The following is an 8,276-nucleotide window of genomic DNA, read 5'->3' as shown; positions in this document are numbered from 1 at the left end:
CGTAGTATATCACTCTGCCGCCCCTAGCGCGCTAAAAATGCTAGATCCTGTCCACCATCTAGGTATCCGCCTGGCCACTGGCGCATTCAGAACAAGCCCCGTCGAAAGTTTATACGTGGAATCGAATGAGTGGTCACTCCACCTCCAGAGAACATACATCAGCTTCACCTATTTTCTCAAAGTGCATTCCGATCGGGAACATCCTTGTTTTACAACCCTTAATGATTTGAAGTGTTCAACGCTTTTCTATAATCGACCCTCTATGAGGCGGCCTTTCTCACTGCGTGTAAGAGAACTTAGCGAAGAGATGGATGTCCCACTTCTAGAACATCGCCTAATGCCTCCAGCTAAGCTGTCACCGCCCTGGGAGTGGCAGGTGATAGAATGTGATCTATCCTTTGTAGAGGTCACAAAGCATGCTCCCGACCTCGAAATAGCAATGCATTTCCGCGAACTTCAATCGAAGTACTCGTGCTCGGAATTCTATACCGACGCATCCAAGTCCCATGCTGGCGTATCTTACGCCGCGGTTGGCCCCTCTTTTTCGAAATCCGACGTATTAAACCCCCTAACAAGCATTTTCACCGCAGAAGCTTATGCAGTACTGTCTGCGGTGAAGCATATAGAGAAATTGAAACTACAAAAGGCAATAATATTCACAGACTCGTTGAGTCTTGTAAAAGCGCTAACATCTTTACAAAAGCATAAGAATCCAGTTGTTATCGAGCTTTACTCACTCTTGTGTAACATTTACCAATCCCGTAGACATGTAATAATATGCTGGGTGCCTGGCCATAGAGGCATCGAGGGCAATGTGCTAGCAGACCAGTTGGCCACATCAACTACATCGCAAGCTATTAATCCTGCCGCTGCTATTTCCTCCACAGATCTGAAGCCTTTTTTGCGAAGGAAACTGCGAGGCCACTGGCAGCGTCTGTGGGACGCTGAAACAACTAATAAACTCCACTTGATTAAGCCACAGTTAGGTTTCTGGCCCTGTACAACTAAAACACGACGAACTGATGTCCTATTCTGTCGTCTCAGAATAGGACACACATATGGTACTCACAATTTTCTATTGAATGGAAATGATCCTCCAACATGTGGTAGATGTGGCGACAGGCTCACCGTCCTCCACGTCCTCTTGGAGTGTCGGGAAGCCGAAAGAGAAAGAAAGAAACATTTTCCTCTCGCATATCGCTATTGCGTCCCTCTGCATCCCGCTATGTTTCTCGGTAAAGAACCACTTTTTAGCACCAACGCAGTCCTTGCTTTCTTGAAAGATGTTGTGTTACATGTTATTAGCCCAATAAGTTCGTAGGGCATCCTCTCTCTAGAGGATGTTGCTGCGATAGTTTTTTAACTGCACATGCCTCCAGGCCCTTGTGTTTCAAGGGCTCTGTTTAGGCACTTGTGTTTCTGGCCAATTCTTGTATCTTAAATTTTTTGTAACTCGTATCATTCTTTCGCAATGCATTTTTCATGTCCATAGTACTCATAATCACTCATTGCCATAATCTTATTACTTATAGATTTTACGCACTTTACAGCGACTGATTTTAGGCCCCTTTACAGCCATGCCACATCTAATGTTCATATAATTCCCTATTCATCTACCACTAACAAGCCATTACCATCGTATTGATACGAACTAATACTGTCATGGCGCTCTTTGGCCATACCTGGCCCTTGCGCCACTAAACTCCAACAATCATCATGCACCGGTTGCTCTACCCCTACGCACTGGTGATACAGTGAGCTTTCCTACAACTCTATTTACTGACTTGGAATCTCCTCATCAAGCTGTATCAAGTTTATTCCTCGCTCATCTCGCCTACTCTTCTACAGTGCCGCGTAAGAACTTGCAGTCCCAGACGAAGAACTCGCTGCTTCTTCTTTCAGCAAGGCTCGTCCAAATAATGTCGCTGCTCCGCCGCGGTCTAGATAGACCCCCCAGAACTCCAGCCAACGCTTCAATTTTAAAAAGACATCTGCGTGGTCGCTCTGAACCCCAGTAACACTTAGCGATAATAATATTACACGTCTCTCGCAATCAACGGTGTCATGCCCGTTAAGCAGCATAGTTTACGAGACAGCACAGACACCCACGCTTGAGGATAGCAAGACTCGTCGAGGCAGCGCTACAAGTTATAACGGTGACGGTAACTTCGCCAAGCTTGTGTCCTTGACAGACTGGCTGGGCTGGCCGATTGAGTTAACGTTTAAAATAAACATGGGCTCCATGAAAAACGTTGTTGTGGAGGTCTTGGCGTCAATTTTGATAAGCTGTACTTCCTTGACACACGCCCAATCCTCGGCGGTAAATGCGCCCACTGAGCGGGGAATTGAGCCAACGTCACAAATAAACAATATGTATAAAGCTGGGATTTTTTGGCCTGACAATTGGAGGCTCGCTATGTTTAACGCCATCAACGTAGACATTATTGATTTTTATAGCCAGAATAAGATGAAGCGCAAAAACATATTTATGGCCGGAAGTGTTTTCGTTTGCTGTTAAAGAAGGCAGTTGCTGCTTAGTCTCCAAAGCTCTGTCAACAGTCACGCCGAGTTTTCCCCTAGTGCAGTCGCATCAACGACGCTTACACTATTTTTTGCTAGTGCGCTTGTGCCGCTATGCATCACCCTTAACTGTGCGACTTCAGTGCCACAACGTCCCCTCTGCCATTAACCACGCTTAGAAGTTGTGTTTCAAGAAGTCGCTATAGATACTCCGTCACGTGTATGGACGGACATGTACAACCACTGTATTACTAAGCTGTCTGGCAGTTTCTTAAACAAGAAAGGCACCTACACGCAGTAGAGTTACAATGGCCATCATCAGCGTTTCAAGGAGGGCGGCGTAGAATAACAAGCCTGAGCTCGTCATTGATTTGAATGGCATACCCTGCGCAGACAGTCGAACTCTGTCATCTCGTAGGAAAGTTTCAGAGGTGCAGTGGTGTTAGAATTGCCTGTTATCTTTTGGCATTGGATCATTTGAGAACATCCTGCAGTGCCGTTCGCACAGCATAGTAATATTTGGCAAAACAAGTGAAATCGTAACTTTTTTGTAATTAATTAAAGAATTATTATACAATAAAAGTTTATTGCGGTAGCTCTTTGATTTACGAAAACGGAAAGCTTCATACAAATTTATAATATATTATTTGTCTGTTATAGCTATATAGGTGGTCATTTCTTTTTCCTGGGAAACGCAATCACGTGTTTGCCGACGAGTTCCCGAGCTCATCCAGCTGCGACGGTTCAGAACCTCGATATGAGCGCGTGCACGAACTGCAGAGCCATAAGCGACGATAACCATCTCCGACATGAGCTCGTTTAATGACAGGATGTCCCGCTATTTAGCTAGATCTGGATGCTTTCGTGTAATGTGAGGCGACGTGGTTGGCTTACGAATATAAAGAGACGGACAAAAGTGCATGTCAGCTTGTCGAGCTCCTCAAAGTAGCCAGAGAAGAATGTAAGTACACAACTTTGGTTGAGAATTCTTGTTTTGTTTCATTTCACAGAAAGCTAGAATGGCAGTTCTGATGGGTCTTTTTTGTGGCTGAGCCACTAATGCCAACGCATCAGGGCATATTATGTGGAATTCTTTTAGGTGTAAAGCTTAGTTTTCTTAACGGGTCAGCTTTCAGTTAGACAAAATTTGTTCAAGAGCCATAAAGTAAATATAATTATCCGGCTTGGGAAACATACCCACCACGAAAACCAGCATAGCGATAAGTGTGCGTTTAGGGGCATTTAATATTGCAAGGAATGAATTATGAGTTAACATAAGCCCGATAGATTCCGCTGTTCCACGCCCCGATACTGCACTGTGGGTTCTGAGGGAAATCGTATTGAAAAACGGTGGGTTATTTTCCCCAATTATGGTTTTTATTTGGTACCCATAGTGCTTAATACGAGTGCTCTTCAATTACAAATTGAGACTGCGTACTCTGTTTCTTTATCATCGTTGAGCAACGAGCTAGGAGGGGAAAAAATCCTGAAAAGTTATGAAATAGAGAGGAGAAAATAAACATCGAAATATCTCGCTTGTAGCTGCGTCCTTAAAGACATGTCGGCAAGATTGAGTAATAGTTTACGCTATATATATGTCAAAATCAAGGTTACACATTTATAAATTTCTTCGGAAATAATCTAGGAGCTAAGCGAGTATTTAAATTGCTAGGTTTCTAGTTTACGGGTGGACATTATTTTCTAAAACACCTGCGCTCAAAGAATTAGCTAAAGCTTATGAAATAAATATGAAATTTTCCGCCTGTATAGATGTTGAGAAAAAGGAAATGAAGACCCTGAATGCAAAAGACAGCTGTCTTACTGTTTCAGAACTGTTTACACATCACCCAAATAACTTGAAGTAAGATCCTGGTAAAACTCATTATAACCTTCGAGCGTGCTTGTGAATGAGAGTGTTATTTTGTGCATATTTTCGAATGTGGCTTCAGGTAGCTACCCCTGTTTTCTGGCAAGTTTTTTGTACCATCAAGATAGCATAGAAACTACTGCCATATTCACTTCTTGTGGCAGCGCAAGTTTATCCACGCTTCCAATAATAAACTTTTGTTTGACTTCACCGCAGCGTTTGTGCATCGTATAAGATAAGGTAGGCTCAGCTGCTTGTTTTCGTATTTACCTGTGCATCCAACGATTTAACCAAAAGCGCCGCTGTATCAAAACTGTGTAGACCGCAAATGCATTTCACAGCACATTTTGAGAGCGCACAGAATACAAATGGCGCTAGCTATCAAGCTTCGCGAGAAACACGCCTGGCTCTGACGAGTTTTATTCACAAAATTTTACCACGTCGGAGAAAAGCCATGTATTATTGGTTCTTCCCATATATCGCTTTGATGAGCGCGATTTTTCATCCACGTTGCCCATGGCGCATAAAACACTATTGAAGCCTGCATTTGTGTTCTTTCGGGATTTTATAGGCGACAATTTGAAGGCGAGCCTAATAAAGTAATCTAGGCTTTACCATAATCTGTATTTTAAACAGCTGGAAAATTCAAAGAACATTCGCTGTGTCTGCTCGCAAGAAGTGTCTCCAACAGCAATCCAGCTTGTAGTAGTAAAAATACAAGCGTATATATTTCCTTCTTTGTCAATTATAACAGATCGGACTTTATTTGTGGTCACTTTATGGAGTACAGTTTGATTTAAGAGCTTCTCAATAAACGCGACGCTAAAGCAACCAAGAATTGCTAGGTAATCTTGGAAATTCAAAAGATACCTAGCATATTTCAATAACATTTGATGGCTTATTGGTAGCTTTTCCGAAGCTTTTTTGGCAGAGCGCGGGAAAGGGGATGGGGTTATTTTTCTGTTTTCTTGTCAGCCGAAATTTACATTTATGTACACTGCAGCTCACCGCACATCGTGTGTACAAATTCAAGGCACGAACACTTGAGTGCATCACCATTTCCCGATGACGTGACTACTCAATATTAAGCTCTGCGCCTTTCTTTACCGGCATATCCCAGAAATGAAAGTAGGAGAAGCAGAAGCCTTGTGAAATGCACACTCAGATACTTCAGGATGACATGAAAGCAAGGTGATGTGCGGGAAACTCGCACATACAAAGCATGCGCCCATGTCGGAAATAAACTGTACCTAGATTTTCCTAGCCCAGACTTGTTCTCACGAAAGACGGTTTGCTAGAAACTTTATCTTATTTTATTTGCTAGCGCCTTCTAATACCGCACCTTAGTTGCATATTGTATTTCATTTTGTGTAATTTTAAAATATTTTTATCAACGTGTGTAGCACAGAATCCGTTCCTCACACTATTTGTTGCGAGGGAATTCAGCCACATCAAGAAATTTCATTTCTACAACAACGTTGAAAAGAATACTTTATCACCGTTTTTGTTTTGAATGGTGTGCTATTGTACTATTGCGTTACAGTATTACGCCTTTGTAGAGTAATAATGAGTTAATTATAAGCTTTTCTGACCTGTGCGCAGGATCATTCCCAATACACATTTATTTTGTGACGCAGTCAGAGATCTCGGTGGGTGCTCTTTATTTTCTGTGGTACAAGCACGGAAGCATCCCATTTGTTTTCATGAGGAATGCCATTCACTTTGATACAACAAACCTTAAGACCGTCTCACGTCTCGTTTCTAATGGCGTTGTGGCCAATCCCCGAAATTCACTACTCGCAAAGATCCGCTTGTATGCTTCGGCACTTGACAAGTCGGTAATCTCACTGCTTATCAATATTACATTATTCGTGCATTGTCTAGTAAAGAAACCCCCGCTCGGATGGTCGCATAAGCCGTGCTGTTAAGGGCCTTCAGCAAACACCGCACGGGAGCGGTCATGATCGAAGGAAGCATAGAAATATCCCCACTCATTCAGCCGACAATCAAACCATTTATCGGTTAGTGTAAAACATCTGGACAATGCAATGAACTGATCGACATTGCGTTCAGTAATGCCGCCTTCTTTTCAAGATGGGATCAGTCACTGTACCTTTTATGGCACCGCATGCTTTGCGAAATGATTAACTACGTTAAACGCAATACTTTCCAGGAAACGGGCACTTATAAACCATATTTAGGCTCATATTACAGGTAATCAGGCCGATTCAAGTCGTTCAAAGTTCCTTATATATTGCTTGGTTTTATTCTCACCGTGTTTTTCTTTCGGCACCAGCAAGTGTGATTGGCAAATTGTACTCCTACTATTCGTAGAGCTGCCCGAACGTTGCTGACAAATATCCGGACAGGTACCAGTAACCAGTAAACCATTCCGAGAAACGTGTAACGGTATATTAAATGATATTCCTGTGCATTTTGCATTCCACTTCGCGTACGCACAAAAATGACTGTGACCTGCAATTACTGGGTTTGACATTGGTTCTCAAGCCTCGCTGACATTTCTTGCACTATCAAAAAAGTAATGGCCAAGATTATCGATACTTTGCGTACGAACTATAATAACTGCTCAAAACACTTTCTCACTAGTACGACAAAGTTCATCTGCCGGGTTTTTGCGTTTCCGCTTATTGAAGTTATGCTTCACTGCCTGCATGCACTTACAACCATCCTCCAGTATACCGCCGGATTGTTTATTCTTGCTAAGCAGCATTTTATGTGTGAGTGCGCGTAAATTGCAACTTGCCTTATAATGGCACAAAGCTTGATTCGACGTGATCTTACTTTCCTTAGCACATTTCGGCGCGCGAGATATATGCCCCGTTTTTTTTGGATTCACGATGCTGAAGCTCGTTAACCTCAATTCTCCAATTTTGTTGACCTGCCGTGAGAGCCCAGTGGCTATGACGTTTTGCTGCTGGCCTCGAGGTTGCGGGTTCAATCGCAGCCGCGATGACCTCATTCCCATGGGTTCGTAATGCTAAAACGGTCGCGTACGGTGGATTAAGTGCACGTTAAAAAACCACACGTAGTCAAAATTAATCTTGAACCCCCTCCTACGGCGTGCCTCATAATTAGATCATGGTTATGACAGGTAAACACCTAAGAATTGTAAGTTTACTCCAATTTCGGACAGGCGTGTCACACAAAACGTTGAGGAAATCTAGTAACGCCATCATTAGAGATAAAACTCGATGCCGTCGTGCTCTTAGCGTTTAGGACAGAGTGGTAACGGATATCTGTTTAGCGGGACATGTGCAGGGACAGGAAAGCGCTGTCAGGCTTCACCTTGAACCCACGTTGTTGACAGATGTTCGGCGACATCCGTTTTCACAGGCACACTTGCACTGTCCTCGATGTCACGTACAAGCGGCATGCGGTTTATTACTGCGATTTCTTTTGGACGTACACACAAGGGCTGAGTATCCAAAGGGATTTACCGGCTTTCAAAGCCTGAGGAGAGCGCCTCTTAAAAGTGCCAGTTTGTCTTCCCTCGTTACAGCATCACTTGAAAAGCTGGAAAATTATTAGTGTGTCAAGCTCACACAATACCTTTTTTCATAATACCAATAAACTTCTGTCGTATTGTTTGTTACACACTTTTGCTCCTCATCGTTGGAGAAAGACATGTAGTTTTCTTTTGTTCTTGTATCTTCATTGTGTTTTTTTATGTGGGCAGCGACTTCTGTGCCACTTCCCACCCATATCATAATGCTCCATTAAATGCTCCATGCGTCTTTAGTTTAAAAATTGAGGGATGCTTACCAAGTTTTGCCTTTCTCAGAGCTAACATGGTTTGTTGATACCTTCTTGGATTGTGCTTATCATTTGTCACCATGCGACCAAAATATGATAATTGGAACGTTTTTAA

At 42.9% G+C, this 8,276-nt stretch overlaps 1 protein-coding gene across 1 annotated transcript in view; it reads left to right on the top strand.

Annotated features, from left to right (window-relative positions):
- The first annotated feature begins 3,335 nt into the window (after positions 1 to 3,335).
- Positions 3,336 to 8,276, top strand: part of LOC119459158 (probable 4-coumarate--CoA ligase 2) — a 52,656-nt gene continuing 47,715 nt past the window's right edge. Inside the window, exon 1 of the mRNA XM_049671200.1 lies at positions 3,336 to 3,481. The gene's annotated coding sequence lies outside the window, so the exon portion shown is untranslated. The remainder of the gene's footprint in view (positions 3,482 to 8,276) is intronic.

Source organism: Dermacentor silvarum, chromosome 7 (assembly GCF_013339745.2).
Source record: "Dermacentor silvarum isolate Dsil-2018 chromosome 7, BIME_Dsil_1.4, whole genome shotgun sequence".
In the NCBI taxonomy this organism is placed as follows: domain Eukaryota; kingdom Metazoa; phylum Arthropoda; class Arachnida; order Ixodida; family Ixodidae; genus Dermacentor; species Dermacentor silvarum.
Note: the sequence above shows the minus strand (reverse complement) of the source record. Positions and strands in the feature narration are given on the sequence as shown.